Below are 17455 nucleotides of genomic sequence, written 5' to 3'. Positions count from 1 at the left end.
CAGTTGGGTTGATTCTCTACCTGCAACTGTGACAGGTAATCCTCTGAGACCTTCAGGGGTACACTTAGTGATACTGAGAAAGGAGGGGTCTGTGGTACCAGCTATCCAACAGACATGTACCTTAACTCTTGTATTTTCTCAGACCCCTCTTGTCACTTTTAAAAACAACCTACCATTAAAAACTAGTAACATTGTACTTCAAATGTGTGGAATAGAGCTGTTCTTTTACAAAATCCATGTGACAGACGTTTCCTTCATGCAGTTCCATATCATCTTGGGTGTCAGAAACCATTGGCGTTACTGAGAAAACGCTGAAACACCGAGTAGCGGTTTTCACCCTACACTTTTGATTTAGTACAGTACAATTTTACCCACTCGGTTTTAGATGTACCCCTGATGTTTAGAATCTCTGTAAGGTTCTTTAGATAGGAAAGAGTTTTCATTCACTTTTATAGGGCTGTTAAACTGAGTTTCAGCACATAACAGATATTCAATAGATACTAAATAATTGTTTCATTCTTTCCGGGAGAGCAAGGGCCCAGAGGTCTGTGCTCACTCCTGTTGGGGAATAACGATGCCTGGAGGTGCTTGGGAGATCGTGCCGCTGCTCGGGCGGTTCGAAACAAGGTTCAATGCCAAGGCATGCGCCTTAAAACCCTGGTACGATCTCCCAACTTAAATGACCACACATAGAAAATTTTAAGTTGCAGGTTTTGTGGAGGATGTCTTCAAAATGTAAGCCCTTCCAGAGACGTTGGATAGGAAGGGTGACGAACAGCAAGCAGAGCTCATCGTTCTATGTGGGGCAATACTAAGAAACAGCACCCAACACAATCTTGTTCCATAGGGGTCACAAGCACTTAGCCCTTTCAGGTCTGCGGGAGGCCCACGGATAACGGAGCCCCGGCCCATGCCCAGGGTAGCATCAGCGCCGGACTGGGGAAAGCCTCGGTTGGAGGACTGCGAATAAAAAAGCGAGCACATGGCACCGGTTCGCGCGGTCTCCGATCTGGGACCAATTGCCGGCACTTCGGAAGGGAAGAGGGCCCCGCGGCGACAAATGGACATTCCGCACTCGAGCAGACGACAGACGACCCCACCCTGGGGTTCCAGCTGTCATGTCGTCTCCAACCAGCGCCAACTTTCCACCCCCCCCACCCCCAGCTTCTGCAGGCGCCTGCGAGCGGTCTGCGGAGTCGCGGCCAATGCAACTTTGCCTTCGGTCGCCGGGCTGGCACTGGGGCTGGGAGGAGTGGGCCAATGCTCAGATCCTCCAAGGAATCTCTTCACCAGACGTGGCAGGAGGCCCTTCTCGAGTGCAAGGCGGCGCATCCGCAGGTCGAGCACGGAGGAGCTCCGGCGGGTGAAGGCCGCGCGGCCGCGCAGAGCCGAGAAGAGCGAGAGAGGAACAAAGGGCGCGAGCGGGCGGAGGATGCGGTGCTCCCGGGCTCCCCACCCCGCCCACTCCCGGGCGCCGCGCCGCGCCAGGAGCGCATCCTTGGCTGCTGCTAGAGGCTCCGTTCTAGCCGGGAATGCCAAGATTCAGTGACAACGCGGGTCAGGCGTCCGGGTTCGCCTCCCGGCCACCCGAAGCCCAGTCCCGTGCCGGCATCCCGGCCGCCAGCAGGCCTGAGTGTCTGCTGGGTGCCAGGCGCAGCCGGCCAGGTGGCCCTCGTGGCCTAGGAGCGGCGTGCTTTTAGCAGGCACCCGCTGCCGCGATGCGCGACGCAGCTCGGGTCTGCAATCACCCCAAGAGAAGCGGGGCTCGCCAGACTCACAGCCTGAAAGCCTGGGGCCGGCCGCGCTCCGCCCACGACTGGGCATACCGGCCGGGGACGCGGTAGCGGGGAGAGTAACTTCGCGGTGCCCGGCGCCCGCCGCTCCGGCGAGGTCAGGCCGACGGAGAGGAGCGCCAGGCCGGGCTGGGGGAGAGGGGCGCGGGCGGGCGGAGCAGGAGCGGGTGCGCGGCGCTCGGGGGCGGGGCACAGCGCGATCTCCGCGAGCGGCCGGGGAGAGGCCGCCGAGCCCGGGAGCTCCCGGCTGCCGACTCTCCCGCCGCCGCCGCCGCCGCGGTGCCAGGAACAATGAAGCTCGCGGCGCGGGGATGAGCGCAGTCCCGCGTCGGCCACCAGGCCGAGTGCCCGCGCCACTGCGCCTGCCAACCGCAGCCCCTGCAAAGGGAATCCGCAGGCCGCCGGCACGCGGGTGCTGATAGCCCGCGGCGCCCCAGGTGGCGCCAAGAGCCGGCTCGGACGTGGCCACTCCGAGGGTCCGAGCCCGTGGGCTGGGCGTCCGCAGGCCCGGAGTTCTCAAGCGCCCCCAGCCCGGGGTCCCCCGCTCCAGTCGACGTCCGTGGTAAGCGTGGGAGCGCGGAGCGCGCGCGCCCGAGCGGCGCCTGGAGAAGCCAATGTGACACGCACGTCTCTGCCACCAGTGCCGCGCGAGCCCCGAGTGTCGAGCACCGCGGCGCCTGCAAAAGGTTGGTTTGGGAGGGCACGGGGCTTGTGCACCAGGGCCCCTGCTCCCTCCTTACCACGGCTCGGTGCACTCTGGGTCGAGGGGACTCCTGGGGGCGCACGTTCGGGTGGTTCAGGGAGAGAAGCTGGATGTTCTGGAGAGGCAAGCCAAGAGGGGGCTCGCTTTGGGGACGGGCGGACGCGCTTGTACCCGTTTCGATCACGGTCGTCCCCCCCCCCCCGCCCCCGGCCCAATGTTTTTTGTTTGGCTCCAGAAGGAAACCGAAAATTGTAGTGGTTTCTCCCTACGCATAACTGTACTTCTCCAAGCTTAAAGCGTGTTCTAGTATTCTATTGTTTTTCGGTTTCTCTGGAGCTCTAAATTTAGGCACAAGGGATTTTTGGAATCCCGAACACCCAGGTGTTCATTTTTGTGCTTGCACCAGGAAACTCCTGCTTGTGAGTTGTCTTGACTTTTCCACTGAAAGCCTGAAGGTGGCCGGATACATTTCTTTTGAGTTAGGAATGTAAGCTATATCCATCTCCTTGGCATTTGGTGGTGCTGGGAACAGAATGAAGTTAAACTTACTGATAGAAGTAAGGGATGCTGAATCTGTCTGGAGTAGCTTTGCTTCCTAGGAATTAAATATCCCTCTCTCTCTCTCTCCTCTCCCTCTCTCTCTCCCCCCTCTCTCTCTCCCTCTCTCTCCCTCTCTTCTCTCCCTCTCTCTCTCCCCCTCCCTTCCTCCCTCCCTTCCTCCCTCTCTCTCTCTCTCTCTCTCTCTCTCTCTCTCTCTCTCTCTCTCTCTCTCTCTCTCTCTCTCTCTCTCTCTATGTGTTGGCGTCCAGATTTCTGCTCTCCTGTTTGCTTCATCACGCTGAATTTTCAAAGCTCTTTTATATTTCTAGAAGCACTTGGGCAGAAAAGTAATGCTTCGCTGGATTTTTGTGGACTTGTTTTTACTGGTGATGCTGAAAATTTGGCAAGGCAAGCCTCATTTGGCCGAAATCTTTGTTTTCCTTGCAATTGGCATTTCCAACCGTGAAGGGGCTTGTTGACCCTCCTGGCTGGAGGACTGGCTGCTTGGGTGACAGTGACGGTGCTGTTGGTAGACTTGCAACAGTTTTGTGCTTCGACTTCTTTCTGCAGATTTAAAAAGCCTGGTGTGAATTACTTGGCATTGAAATGTTTAAAATTTTCAACATTTTGTTATTTGGAAATATTAAGATTTCAATACATTGAAATGCTATGTGTTTTTTTTTATTATTGAACATTTAGGGTTAGCAGTATTTTAAAAAGGAAGTGATTATGTGCCTTGTTCTTCTTTTGTTGTTGTTTGTTCCTTTGGTTTGAGGACCACACCCAGCAGTGCTCAGGTTTACTTCTGGTTCTGCTCTCTGGGGTCACGCCTAGCAGTGGGGTTGGGGGTGCGGGTGCGGTGGTGATAGGAGGGAGCACAGGGGCCAGGGGGCATAACCCGTGGCTATATGGAGTGCTAGGATTGAACCAGGTTAGCTGCATACAAGGCAAGTGCCTTTCTCACTGTACCATCTCTCTGGCTGTATCCTATTTTTATCCATTCTTTTAAAGTCTGACAACCTCAATTTTTACACTTCGAGGCTTGCATTTCTTACTAAACACATTGGAAAAAACTGTTAACAGTGATTGGATATCGTGATCCAAGTGAAGGAAAATCCCAAATAATTGATAAATTGCCTTGAATTTTTCAGTTATTTTTTAAAGGGACATGTTGAAATTCTGTTTCCAATTTTTATTGTGATTGTAACCTTTCATCTTTATTTTGTATGGTGCCGTTGAAACTTATGTTTTGAGCTAATTGGTGGGGTGGGGGGCACTGGGGGGGTCATACTGGTGGTGCTCAGGGCTTCCAGGACTATACGAGGTACCAGGTATAGAACCTGGGTCTGAAGCATGCAAGAAAATGGCTGTACTATGGATGTGGTCCCTGATCTAAATGTTTTTGGACAGTTCCTGTATGAACTACTTAATTAGTAGTTAACTGCTCAGGTCTTAGTGTAGTTACATTTATAAGCCTGCAATTTAAAAAGGAAGTAAACACCTGGTAAGAGAATTGAGAGCAAAGTCCTTTGGTGAGTTTATTATATGGTGTACATGGATCTTGGAAGTGAAAATAAAGAAATGAGGATATTGGGACCAGGGAGAGAATACAAGGGGTAGGCTTTTGTGTTGCATCTGGCTGATTTTGGTTCAATCCACCACATCACCATGGTATCCCAAGCACCTCCAGGAATGATCCCTGAGCACAGACCCAGGAATAGCCACCAAACAGTGCTGGGTGTGGCCCAAAAGTTGGCAACACAAGATTTGGTCCCAGGTTGCAATGATAGTACAATGGGAAGGCATTTGCCTTACACCCATCCTACCTCATTCCATCCCTGACACCTAATATAGTCTCATTAGCTTGCAAGGAATGATCCCTGAGCACAGAACCAGGAATAAACTCTGAGAACTTCCGGATATAGTTCAAAAAATTTTCAAAAATTAAGAGACTTTTTCAGAAGTTTTTAAGAAGGATGTAGTTTGATGTTTTAAATCATGTGAATGACTTATTTAATTCAATTTCTGATTGGGATACTTAAGAGGGAAAGAGTTGAACCCTTTGGGTTAAGATAAATTAGAGCTAGCTAAAAAAAAAGGTTTGAAGTTAGTAAGATTGGTTGAATAAGTGATCATTGAGAAATTCCTGTAGATGTCTGTTTTTGTAGCATTTCTGACAAAGTACTTTTCCGTGCAAGTTGATGTGTTCATTGACAGTTTTTGTGAAGTTAGGATAGGCTAGGTTAGTTGAGTATCAACATATAGTAACTAAGATGATGAGGGAGTTCTTTGGAGAAATGGGTTCAATCAATTGTAGCCAAAGGACAATGCGTGGAATGGTATGAAAAATATCTGCGGCCGCGTTAGCGGCCGCCGCTCTGGAAACAGGCCACGCCCACTTTTAAGGCCACGCCCCCAAATGACAGGACACGCCCCTAACCTTTTCGGACACGGGAGGGCGGGATCAGGCGCGGTGGGCGAATGACTGGGACCTGCCCGGCGGGGAGGGGGTGCTCCGAGCTGTCCCGCTGCCGCGGGCGGGCACCTGTTTTTGTAGCATTTCTTTGAACATCTCTTCTTTCTTATATGTCTAATTATGAGTCTGATTTATTGCTTATACTGATCGAAAGCATGTGTTCTAGATCTAGAATTTATTCAGGCATTTTTTCAAGTGCATAGGCCCTTCTTAAAAACTCATTCCTAGCTTCTGTACCTACTAATAAATTGTAGATGATTTTCTTTCAAAAATTTAGAGACCTATGTCCTGTAAGAAACAATTCTTTTGCAAATTTGAGGTCTCATTTTTCATATATTTAATGAAAGTGTTGTGTGCATGCTCATCTGTGGAATATAAAATAACAGAGTAGGAAACTAATACCCAAGAATAGTAGTTTATAATACCAGGAGGTTGGCTCCATTGCTTGGAGGCTGGTCTCATACACTGGGGGAAAGTCAGCCCAGATAGAGAAGGGAACACCAAGTAAAACATGGTTGGAAATCCCGCGCGGGGAGGGAGATGCATGCTGACAGTAGACTAGAGACTGTACATGATGGCCACTCAATACCCCTACTGCAAACCACAACACCCAAAAGGAGAGAGAGAGAACAAACTGCAATGCCCTGCCACAGAGGCGGGGTGGGGTGGGGGGGATGGGATTGGGGGGTGGGAGGGACACTGGGTTCATTGGTGGTGGAGAATGGACACTGGTGGAGGGATAGGCTCTGGAATATTGCATGAGAGAAAAACAAGCACGAAAATGTGTAAATCTGTAACTCTACCCTCACTGTGACTCACTAATTTAAAAAATAAATAAATTTAAAAAAAGAAAATATTGTGTGCATGATAATAGGACCAGTGTTCTTTTTGTTTTTACATGCATCTTTTCTTTAAGCACTGCATTGCCCCTTCTGTTACATGACATACTTTTTAATTGTTTAGATCAAATGAAATACTTTATTCAGCATACTTAAGTGTCAAAGTGAAAGTGTCCTTCTGATAGTTGCATATTAGACTGTGAGGTTTTAAGCACTAAAAGCACCTCCATTCAGAAAAGAGCTATGGAATAAAAATCATGGTGACTCTGATGGAAATCATTCATGTAGAATTAGATACCAACTTTAGAATCAGGAAAAATGCAGGTATACATTTATACAACATTTGTCAATATTAACAGATTAATGTGAAGACTAAGGAATGGACATACATTACAAGATGACCATCTACTTTTATAAACATAAATATTCAGTTCCACATATGTTATATCTGCCTTCCCCCCTCCAAGTAAAATGCATATGAGAAATATATTTGTTGTAAACATTGATAAGTATACTGGACATGGGCAAAAACCTTAGAAGCACTTATTAGGGCTTTGTTGTGTGATTTATTATGCCCCCTACCAGATCCTCTCCCAATCTAAAATTGCAAGGCCTACACAATACCACTACCCTAAGAAAAGATGGAAAATGGTTGCAGTCCAAAATTCTTGGGAGCCACCTAGCCCATGAGTGAAGCAGTAGCCATAGGTTTAAAGGATGAGAAAATGAACTGAGCTGCCCTGATCTTTTACAGAATCCAGAGGTGTAGTCCCAAACTGGCTTTGGTTAGTGCTATGGGGGAAACTGGGACCCAGTGGTTACCGGCAATTGTCTTCACTTGGTCTCCTGCAGGGTGACCCTTTGTACCAGGACCTTCCTGCTCAGCAGGAAGAATTGCTCTTTGGATGAAATGACCTTCTAGAACTGCTGTCCATCACTGGTTCTCTTGGCACCTCTGGTTTCTCTGCTTATCTGTGTTTCCTCTTGCAAGGTGTTCCTAGTTCAAGGCAGGCAAGTACGCAAATGACTTAGAGTGTGAAGGTTGATTTTAATTTGTTCAGTTCCTATGGCTCAGGAAGCAATAGGGAAAGCTCTTGGGCGAAATGCTCAGACCTGAGAAGTATGGAGCTTTGCATCTGTCCTGGACGAAATCTGGGCCCTCCTTGGCTCCTGATTCAGGATGCAAAGAAAACTTTGATTAAGTCCCCTCCACGGTAGCATCTGGTATTGGGATGCCTTGTCATTGATAGGTGTGTGTTCTGTCACACTGAAAATCTAATCATTCTCATGCTCAGAAGAGAATTTGCCATAAATCAACATGCTAGACATCCCTTCAGATGACAACTGATTTGAATTTACTATGAAGCACATCTTGCCACTTGCGATGTATGAATGATCAAAGTGTGTCTTAGCCTCAACCCTGTGATCGACTGTTACCCTATTTTCCCTAAAGAGACTGAACTTCAGAAAGGTGAAATAGTCTTCTCAAAAAGCCCCACATGAGAGAGTGGCAGAAAGGGGAATGGAACCACACTTTGTGCGTCTGCTGAATCCATGCTGCTTGATTGAGAACTAGCTCTTTAGATGAATGGGATTAATTTCTTTGTGTTGGGGGTCAGAGAATGAGTGAGTATTTCATGTCCTCAAACTATGGCCCAGATTCTGGGTCAGGAAAATTGAACATATGGAAAGGACTGGCAGGGAGCCCATGTAGACAGAAAGTCTATTCATCATTCATTAATTCACTCATTCATTCACTAGAGCTAGGAAATATAGACTTAAACTGCAACTTAAAACTGCCCCTGCAATTTGTGAAACCTAGGCAGTCAGAACTAGAATGAAATCCATGCTTTTGTGGAGGGTACATAGCAAGTAAAATTTTCAAGGAAAAACTTAAACTAAGAGTAAACAAGTGTATATCCTTTGAGTTGGTAGAGTGCAAGCTCAGAAAGCTTCTTGGAACATTTAGAATATATTGGCTAAACAAGAGACTATACTATAAAGAAATACCCTGTGATATCTTGCTTGTAAGCCTCTATTTTCAAAAGTTTATAAATCATCCATTAAGGTACTTTAAGCTGCTTCTAGTTTTTGAGTCTGAAAGGAAAACGTTTTATTACATTTAAAACAATTGTGTTTCTGTGTTCAAATCATACATATTTTTCAAATAGAGTTTCCAGCGCAGTGGTAATTGTGCTTTCTAAAATGATTTAGTTTCAAATTAAATTTAGGAATGGTAAATCTCTCGGAGAGCACAATAGCTTTCATTGCTATAAATTTAAAATGTAGCTCCCCCCCCCCAGTGTCCCAAAGACCCTCCTTGTGCCCCCTCCCTTGCAGTAAGTTCAGTTCTGCAGGTCAGCTCTCCAGTTTTGGCTATTCGTTTGCCATTTGTTTCTCCCTTATTTGTCATTATACCCCACATATAAGAATATCCGATATTTTTACTTCTGTTCCTGACTTCTCTCAGCATTATATCTTTTAGTCCCATCCATTAGTGGCAAATTGCTTGACTTTTGTCTTAGGGATGAGTAGTATTTTCATTGCATACATATGCCACACTTTCTTTATCTAGTCATCTGTTTTTGAGCACACAATTTGTTTCCAGATCTTGGCTATGGTGAATAGTGCTGCAGTGAACCATAGGGTCACAAATGCTTTTTCAAAATAGAATTGTGGGAGGAGGTATGGTGCCACCAGCAGGTCAACCTGTACCTGCGGGGCGAGTGCATCAGCAATCTGATGGTACCTTCAGACCTTCAGACTTCCAGATACCCCCAAATTGCCGCTGTGCCTTTGGTCAGACCCCAACAACTTGGGACCAAGTTTACCAAGAAATTAAGTGACCAAAAGTTAGGTATGTGGGAGCCATGCCCACAAACCACCTCCAGCTCATCTATAGAAGTTCATTTATTGGCCTTCAGAAACCCATAGATAAACCTCGAAAGAGATCAAAAGCAGAGCCCTCCAGTAGCCGCTTGCTTCCACAATCCAAAATCACACTATACCCCCCGCCTGACTCCACTGTCTCAGGACGGACCTCACCAAGACATAATCTGCTGAAAATTCCGGTATATGAGTTTTGTGACTGAAATCTCCAAGCTTTCATGGACTTGGGGTGGGCTATCTCCCCGTACTTCCCAATACACATGGAAGCACTGGCAGTCACCCCCACAAACCAACTCCAGCGCCACCCTGCAAACTCTATTACTGGCCTTGCTTCAGAGACCGATAAATAAATCTTGAAAGAGATAAAAAGCCAAAGACACAACAGTGAGTCCCAGAAGACAGCACAGAGCCTGAGATCTCTCTGGGCTCCATACAGAGCCAATTTCACTGGGACATCTCAGATGGAGAAGGCGAACTCTCCCTGCCTACTCCAGATGGAAACCCGATGTCCAAGAGCTTTCACAAGCAAGGCATGCGGGTGCCAGAACTAAATCTCCATGCTGCATCATGGCAGCAGAGGCACAGGGGTGTCTCTCCCTGGATCCCCACCCACTGGTCGGCCTGGCTGTCACCCTCACAATTTGCCTCTGGGTGCCATCTTAGCAGACCAACAGCCCTGGTCCAGACACGCCCAATTGAATTCGAAAATGTGTTAGTGCCCTACAGAAATGTCTCTGGAACCCAACCATCTACAATCTAGGATTCCAGAAGCACATAGCCACAACACCCATGATATTCAAAATGAGCCAGGGACAATAAATGATCTAACATCGCCCCTGGCAGGCAGGCTTGAATGATGGTGGGAAAATTTGAGCAAAACATAATGCCCCAAAGTCACTGTCACTGTCATCCCATTGCTCATCGATTTGCTCATGCGGGCACCAGTAACGTCTCCATTGTAAGACTTGTTGTTACTGTTTTTGGCATATCCAATAAGCCATGGGGAGCTTGCCAGGCTCTGCCATGCAGGCGGGATACTCTCAGTAACTTGCCGGGGTCTCCGAGAGGGACAGAGGAATAGAACCCGAGTCGGCCGCATGCAAGGCAAACTCCTTACCCGCTGTGCTATTGCTCCATTCAATGCCCCAAAGTAGAGAGAGAGTATTGGGGGAATAGTCTGCCATGAAGGTAGACTGAGGATTGGGATGCGGGAGATGTACTGAGGACACTGGTGGTGGAAAGTGTGCACTGGTGGAGGGATGAGTGTACAGCTGAATCTCGAACATGAAAACTTTGTAACTGTATCTCACGGTGATTCAATATAAAAAAAATTAAGTAATGTGGAGTTCATGCCTAATTCAATAAGCTTAATCAATGGCTGAATAAATAACAGTACTCCTACATTAAAAAGAAGGGTAGAGATAAAAATAATTTTTTAACTGAAATAGTATGTGCATATACACACTCTTTCTCACAAATACAGGAGGAATTATTGTTTACATTGTGTGACTTTACATTTCAGACAAGGAATGGGCTCTTGAACTAAGGTAGTTATATTTTTATTGTTAGGATTCTCAGCTTTTAGTAGCAGTATTGGGACTAGAATCTTGATGTTTTCAACTCAGAGAAGAACAGTCAGGCATTACTTGTGTCTCAGAGAACTTAATGTTTCAATGTGATTTATAGGAAGCTATCAGAAATGCATGGAGTTTAAACTTTATTCATAATTTATAATGCATAGAACATATGTGAAAACATGTCCATTTGTGTGTATGGATATGTGTGTGTTTAAGTATTCTTTATAGGCAATATATATCTTCTTGCCTTTGATGGTTGGAAATGTGTCACACTTGAGCTATCTCTTGAGGGGGAATTCTGGGACAGACATCCTGGGAATCTGCTAAAGCTTCAATGTTTGTTAGTTATTCAGGATCACAGTGTAGAGGCCCTTTAAGTGTTTCAGACCAACCTAATGTTGTCCAAATGGTTATGTGACTCAATTTCTCTCCTGGAGAACAGATTAATTTGAAGCTGCCTTGAATTTTAGTGTTGTCTAATCCCTTTAGATAAAGTAATTAAGCCAGTAAACTCGTTTTTTGTTTGTTTATTTAAAAAATGAATTAAAAACATCAAAAGCTGATCCCCTGGTAATTTTTCAGCAATTTATACACAAATAAGATGCCAACAAATACAGCATGATTCACTTTTGTATATGTGTATATATGTATGTATTATGTGTATAGATATAATCTAATCCTTATTTTTCAAAGTATAGTTTTCTATCAAAGATAATTGTCTCTGAACCACAGTGCATTTGAAAATGTATTCCTCTGCCCTGTGTTCAAAATTAGTAGCTAGGAGAGTTGACCTAATTAAGTAATTTGCCTGACTCAATACTTGGTACTTATAATAACATTCACAGAGTATCATTAAGTAGATTACTTCATTAACTGTTTGAAATGGGGAGCATTTCAGAAATGGACTTGGTAGTAATAGGGAAATGTTTATAAGGGTGTGAATTAAATAAAGTAGTATGATGCTCTCATTAGTTCTATAGTTGTCTTGCTACACTTTCCATCACATAATTGGAACACATCATCCTATATTATAATCATACCCTTGAAGTACCTCATGTTTAGCATACGCAAAGAAAGAACATACACAAAGACATAGCAGAATAAGTTTTTTAATTTTGATCTTTTTAATATTTTCACAACTTCCAAGTATAACATTAGATATAAAACCATATGTATAGGGGCTGGAGAAATAGTATGGCGGGTAGGGCGTTTGACTTTCAAACAGTCGACCCAGGTTCGATTCCCAGCATCCCATATGGTCCCCTAAGCACCGCCAGGGGTAATTCCTGAGTGCAGAGCCAGGAGTAACCCCTGTGCATTGCCGACCCAAAAAAGCAAAAGAATAAAAATAAAAATAATTAAAAACCATATGTATAAAAGAAAAGCTTTAGGCTAAATTTAGTAATGTGCTTAGATACTAAAGGTGTAGGAAAAAGAACATTGAAGCAATGGATGTTTGTGATTTCTAAACGACAACTATCTGCCTAGAGGAGTGAAAATGAGTTGGAGTGTTTCTTTTTTTTCTGGCCTTTTTCTGATTCATGGGTCCACATTTGCTTTAATGTACCCCTATATTTGAAAAAATGCTTGCATCTTAAATTTTATCAACTCAAACACAACAGATAGTTGTGGAACACTGACTTACAAACTACCCTCTGGGATCTTAGAAAGGTGCAGAAGAAGCTGCCCTTGACTTGCGAACCGAACAGAAACATACAGAATATTTACAGAAACATAAAGAGTTGATACACCAGTCAGTAATAAGTGGTTTGTATCGTGTCTCTTTCCCTGCTAGACCTCCAACTACAGAGAGATGCTGTCAAATTGGATTTAGGAAAAGAATCATATAAAACCTGACACCTTTACCTCTTCTTTCAGCCTCCTGCAAGTGTCACTTTTTTTCTTCCTGAGAGTTCGGAACTCTTATTTCCTTCCTTATTCTCTTTGAATTTGATCAGTTGTAGGCTTCTTGGGTCCATGTGTATAGTACAGTAGCTATATTGTTCTCTCCACAGTTTCACCTTGGGGGCGGGAGGGGGGTTGAGTTTATATATTTATTGTATTTTTTAATTGAATCACTGTGAGGTCCACAGTTACAAAGTTGTTCATGACTGGGTTTCAGTCACACAATGTTCCAACATTCATCCCTCCACCAGTGTACATTTCCCACCACCAGTGTCCCCAGTTTCCCTCCACCCACCCCCCACAGCCTGCCTAAGCAAAAACATTTTTTAACAATGTAGTGTATTTTTTTCTAGTATTAAGTAAAGCCCGCCTGGAATGAAATGTATACCGTTATTTAAATAGAAAAGTTTGATATTTCTCCAACTTTAAACTTTTGTAACTAACAAACCTAAAATTTTTATTTACATAGAATTTAGTTTTGCCATTTGTTGGATTTATAGCTCTCCCTTTTTTTAGTTTACCACCCACATTACAGGACCAAAGTAAGTTCGAAAATGCATTAAAGACTGGTTCTTTATGCTCTAAATTTTCAAGTCATGTTTTAAAATATTTAAGTTTATTAAAATAAAGTCGAACATATAACATTTACATGAGGAAAACATTTCAAAATGAGCCTTTCTGTGGCAACTGAATCTATTTTCATTTGGTAACTGGTAGCTGCATCTCTGATTTTGGAATACTGTAATATTACAACTGGACAGGGATACAAGTGATTGAGAGTCAGTTTTATGAGCTATTTTGAATAATATAGTTAAACTATCCTAGGAGGCAGTCTAAGGAACTAACTTAGAGAAAAATTCAGTAGGGTGTATAAGGTTAAGTTATATAGATTCGTTTTAAACATTTCTTGAATGTTTATAATTTTTTGGTTTTTGTTTTCGGGCAGTGGGTGGAGCAATAGCACAGCATTACGGCATTTGCCTTGCACACAACTGACCTGGGTTCAATTCCTTCGCCCCTCTCAAACAGCCTGGCAAGCTATGGGGAGTATCTTGCCCACATGGCAAGCCTGGCAAGCTTGGCAAGCTCCCCATGGTGTATTCGATATGCCAAAAACAGTAACAGCAAGTCTCACAATGAAGATGTTACTGGTGCCCGCTCAAGCAAATCGATGAGCAATGGGATTGTTTTCGGGCCACACCCACACTGCTCAAGGCTGACTCCTAGTTCTGCATTCAGGATTAGTACTTGGGGATCATATGCAGTTCTGGGGATCAAGCCTAGGTCAGCCATATGCAAGGCAAGTCACTATCTGCTGTCCTATCTCTCCAGCCCCCATACACAGATTATTTAGACTTTTCGTTGTTGTTCCTGTAGAAAAAATTCAATTGCAATTTGAGAATGACAAAAATATATATCAGAAAACTAAAAAAATGCAAAACCTTATTTCAGTCTCTCATTGTCTGCCATACACTGGGAGTGCACTAAGTATGAGAGAGGTATAGCCACTAAATCAGCTACATGAGATATAAGGAGAAAAAGGCATTAACAAAGGCAGAATGATATATTAAAATTCAGTACGAAGTAAGAGAATAAAAAACAGAAATATGATACAAAAGTGAAATGTGTCACAAGCTGATTGCCTAACCAAGATCTACTACATTCAGGTTACATTGTATAAATTTCAGAGTTTGGCTTAAGCTCCCTGCTAGATGTCAGTGGAATCAGCAGGTATGTACAGTCTGTTTGGCAGTCAGGGCTCACTCAGCCTCGAGTGCGGCATAATTGGGTTTCTGTCTTCGAAAGAGGAAGTTGTATGTTACCTGCTCCTGGAAACACTAGCTTTTCTACAGAATGCCCTTGGGCATGTGCTGCTTCAGTGAGTTGAAAATCCGCGATTATGTTTCTTGTGGCTATCCAGTCTTTTTCCTGGTTTTTGACAGTATCATTTAAAGTTTCTGGAGAGTAGAGGGCTTCTCGGGCTTCAGCTTCTAGTGTGCATCATATTCTTTACAGAAAACATGGAGGGAAGCCCTGTGCAAAAGGAACATTTTACACTAGATCTTAGACATATGGCTTCACCCACTCATTTCTCATTCACCTCCTGCACCCCATCCTTTCTCCATATTGGCAGAGTCATCTTTCCAATCCAAACTTAATCTTGATGATGCAACAGTCCCTTCTTTTTTGTTTTGTTTTGGGGCCACACCTGGCAATTGCACTCAGGAATTACTCCTGGTGGTGCTTGGAGGATCATATGGGATGTGGGGGATCAAACAGATTCAGGTCCACTGTGCGGAAAGCAAACAACCTTTAGGCTGTACTATCATGCTGGCCCACAGTCCCATTTTTGAATACACCAGTTACCACACATCTCCCCCATTTCATACAGGACACTAGACAGTCTTTTATTTATTTTTAGGCCAGACCCAGAGGTGCACAGGGGCTGCTTCTAGTTTTGTGCTTGAGGAGGTCTCCTCTGCAATGCTCAGGGAACCATGTGGTACCAGGGATCTAAAACGGGTTGGTTGCATACAAGGCAAGCTCCTTAAATCCTATTCAATTGAATCCTAATTTATTATCTTTATTTTCTTACCTTTAGGCCACTTTTTTTTAATTATTAGGCTGACTGTGTAAGGCTGTTGTTCTTTCTTCACTTGCTAACAATCTTTCCAACACAGGTAGATACATACTCTACACGGGTGGTGAGTGGTCCCTCTGTCTAAGAGCATCATCCTCTATTGTTACATGTACTCCCTGCCTTACAAAAGTCACTTCTCCATCCTGCTTGATAATAAGGTACTGAGATACTTAGCAGGTATTGAGATGAACTTAGCAGGTACTGAGATACTGAGCTCAGTAGATACTTTGATCAGTGTTAAAAGAATGGAGCAGAGTCCTCTTGTCTGGAAATAAGTCTACTGCATAATGATGAGGAAGCAAAAGGTGGAAAGCTAGATGGTCTTTTTTTTTTCTTTTAACTAAGTGGGATTGCCATTAATATAGATCTCCAAATTGTGGAATCTATGTATAAACAGGATATGCTAATGACTTGGGACTCTGTACTTGTGTGCCATTCTGTGTGTACAATTACACATCGAATTTATAGTTTATTCTCTATGGAAAAACACACTAATTAGCAATGTTAGAAAATCAAAGCCAAACTATTCAAGCCTGGTGATTTTTATGCCTCTTGTGAATGTCACATGAAATACTGGAATTCACATATTGTTTTCCGGCATTATAGATGGGGTTGATGTCTTTGTTCTTTTCAGAAAATGAGGGACACATGTCATCAGAACCTAATTAGTAAATAATTGCACAGGATTTGTCCAGGGGGAGGATTTTTGTAAAAGGCATTTTGGCTTACATTCTTAGATGTTAGAATAAATCCTAACAATTAGGACAACATGCGTGATCAGTACCTGGATATAGTAGTGAAGTTCCTCCAAAATAAATGGGCTTGAGAGTATGTTGTCATGCTGTATTTTCCTTTGCCTCTCACCAATCATTGCATATTAAAATTTGCAATATAGGGGGCCAGAGAGGTAGAGCATTTGTGTTGCACACAATTGATCAGCATCCCATATCCTGGTAGTGTTTGGTTCCCCCAAACACTACCAGGATAATTCCTGAGTGCAGAGTCAGGAGTCAGCCCTGAGCATCTCTGGGTGTACCCACACCACCCCTGCCAACAAAAGAAATTGGAAGATATACGTCTAGACTGCAGAAGAGGTACAGCATCCATGAAAAAAATATACTTGTCAATATCTTGAAAAGTTCAGTCTACCCCAGACTAGGTCAGGAAACTGACACCCACCTTTTTTGGTTTTGTTTTTGGACCACAAGCAGCTGTGTTCAGGGCTGACTCCTGGTTCTGCACTCAGGGATCACTCTCGGTGGGCTCCAGTGACCATATGAGGTACTGGGATTTGAACCTGGGTCAGATGCATGCAAGAAAAGTTCTTCATCCATTGCACTCACTTTTCAGCCCCTGACACACACTTTTAGATCAAAGCTACATTGTTCGATTCTGCTATGGGCCTCACCAAGAGCTTTATCCTCAGTCGGCCAGATGTCCTCTCAGGTGGTGACCTCTAGGGCACCTCCTGGGAAGAGAGGGCCAGTGCACTGGGTACCTTTAGTATATGTGAAAATTCACAATTTTCAAAGCATCTTTCTAGACTCATCCTTTAAGTTGAGCACTGTGTATTTCTCTCCCCATTCTTTAACAGTTCTATTTTAAATTATGCAGTTCTTCCCCTGATGTCAGGTAAGATCTGGGAACATGCCTGACATGTGCATTAATTAACAGGACTTTTTTTTTATCCCCCAGCCTCTTACTCTGGGGGTAAGAGAAAAGCATAATTAAAACTAAAAATGTTCCAGTGGTGGATGTTCCAGTGGTGGATGTTAAGGACCTTTGGTGTTTCTGGATGGTAAATTGAATACTGCAGCAATTTAAATAAAGGCGCTAAGAAAGAAAAAAAAGTGAACCATTTAAATATTTTATTGGTTAGTTTGCATATGCATAAGGTACAAAGAACCACTTGGGAGTAGAAAAAAGAACTAGTGTGGATTTTCTCTCACCCATGGAAATAACTAAATGACTTTAATAATTAAGTTAAGTAGGCTTTAATGACTTTATGTGTGTTAGCTTTTAAAGGTATCCCTACAGACAGTAAATCTGGCATTTTTTCCTGGGGTTCTCTAGTCAGCTGCAGGTTTGGGAC

This window comes from Sorex araneus, chromosome X, assembly GCF_027595985.1.
Source record: "Sorex araneus isolate mSorAra2 chromosome X, mSorAra2.pri, whole genome shotgun sequence".
In the NCBI taxonomy this organism is placed as follows: Eukaryota; Metazoa; Chordata; class Mammalia; order Eulipotyphla; family Soricidae; genus Sorex; species Sorex araneus.
Note: the sequence above shows the minus strand (reverse complement) of the source record.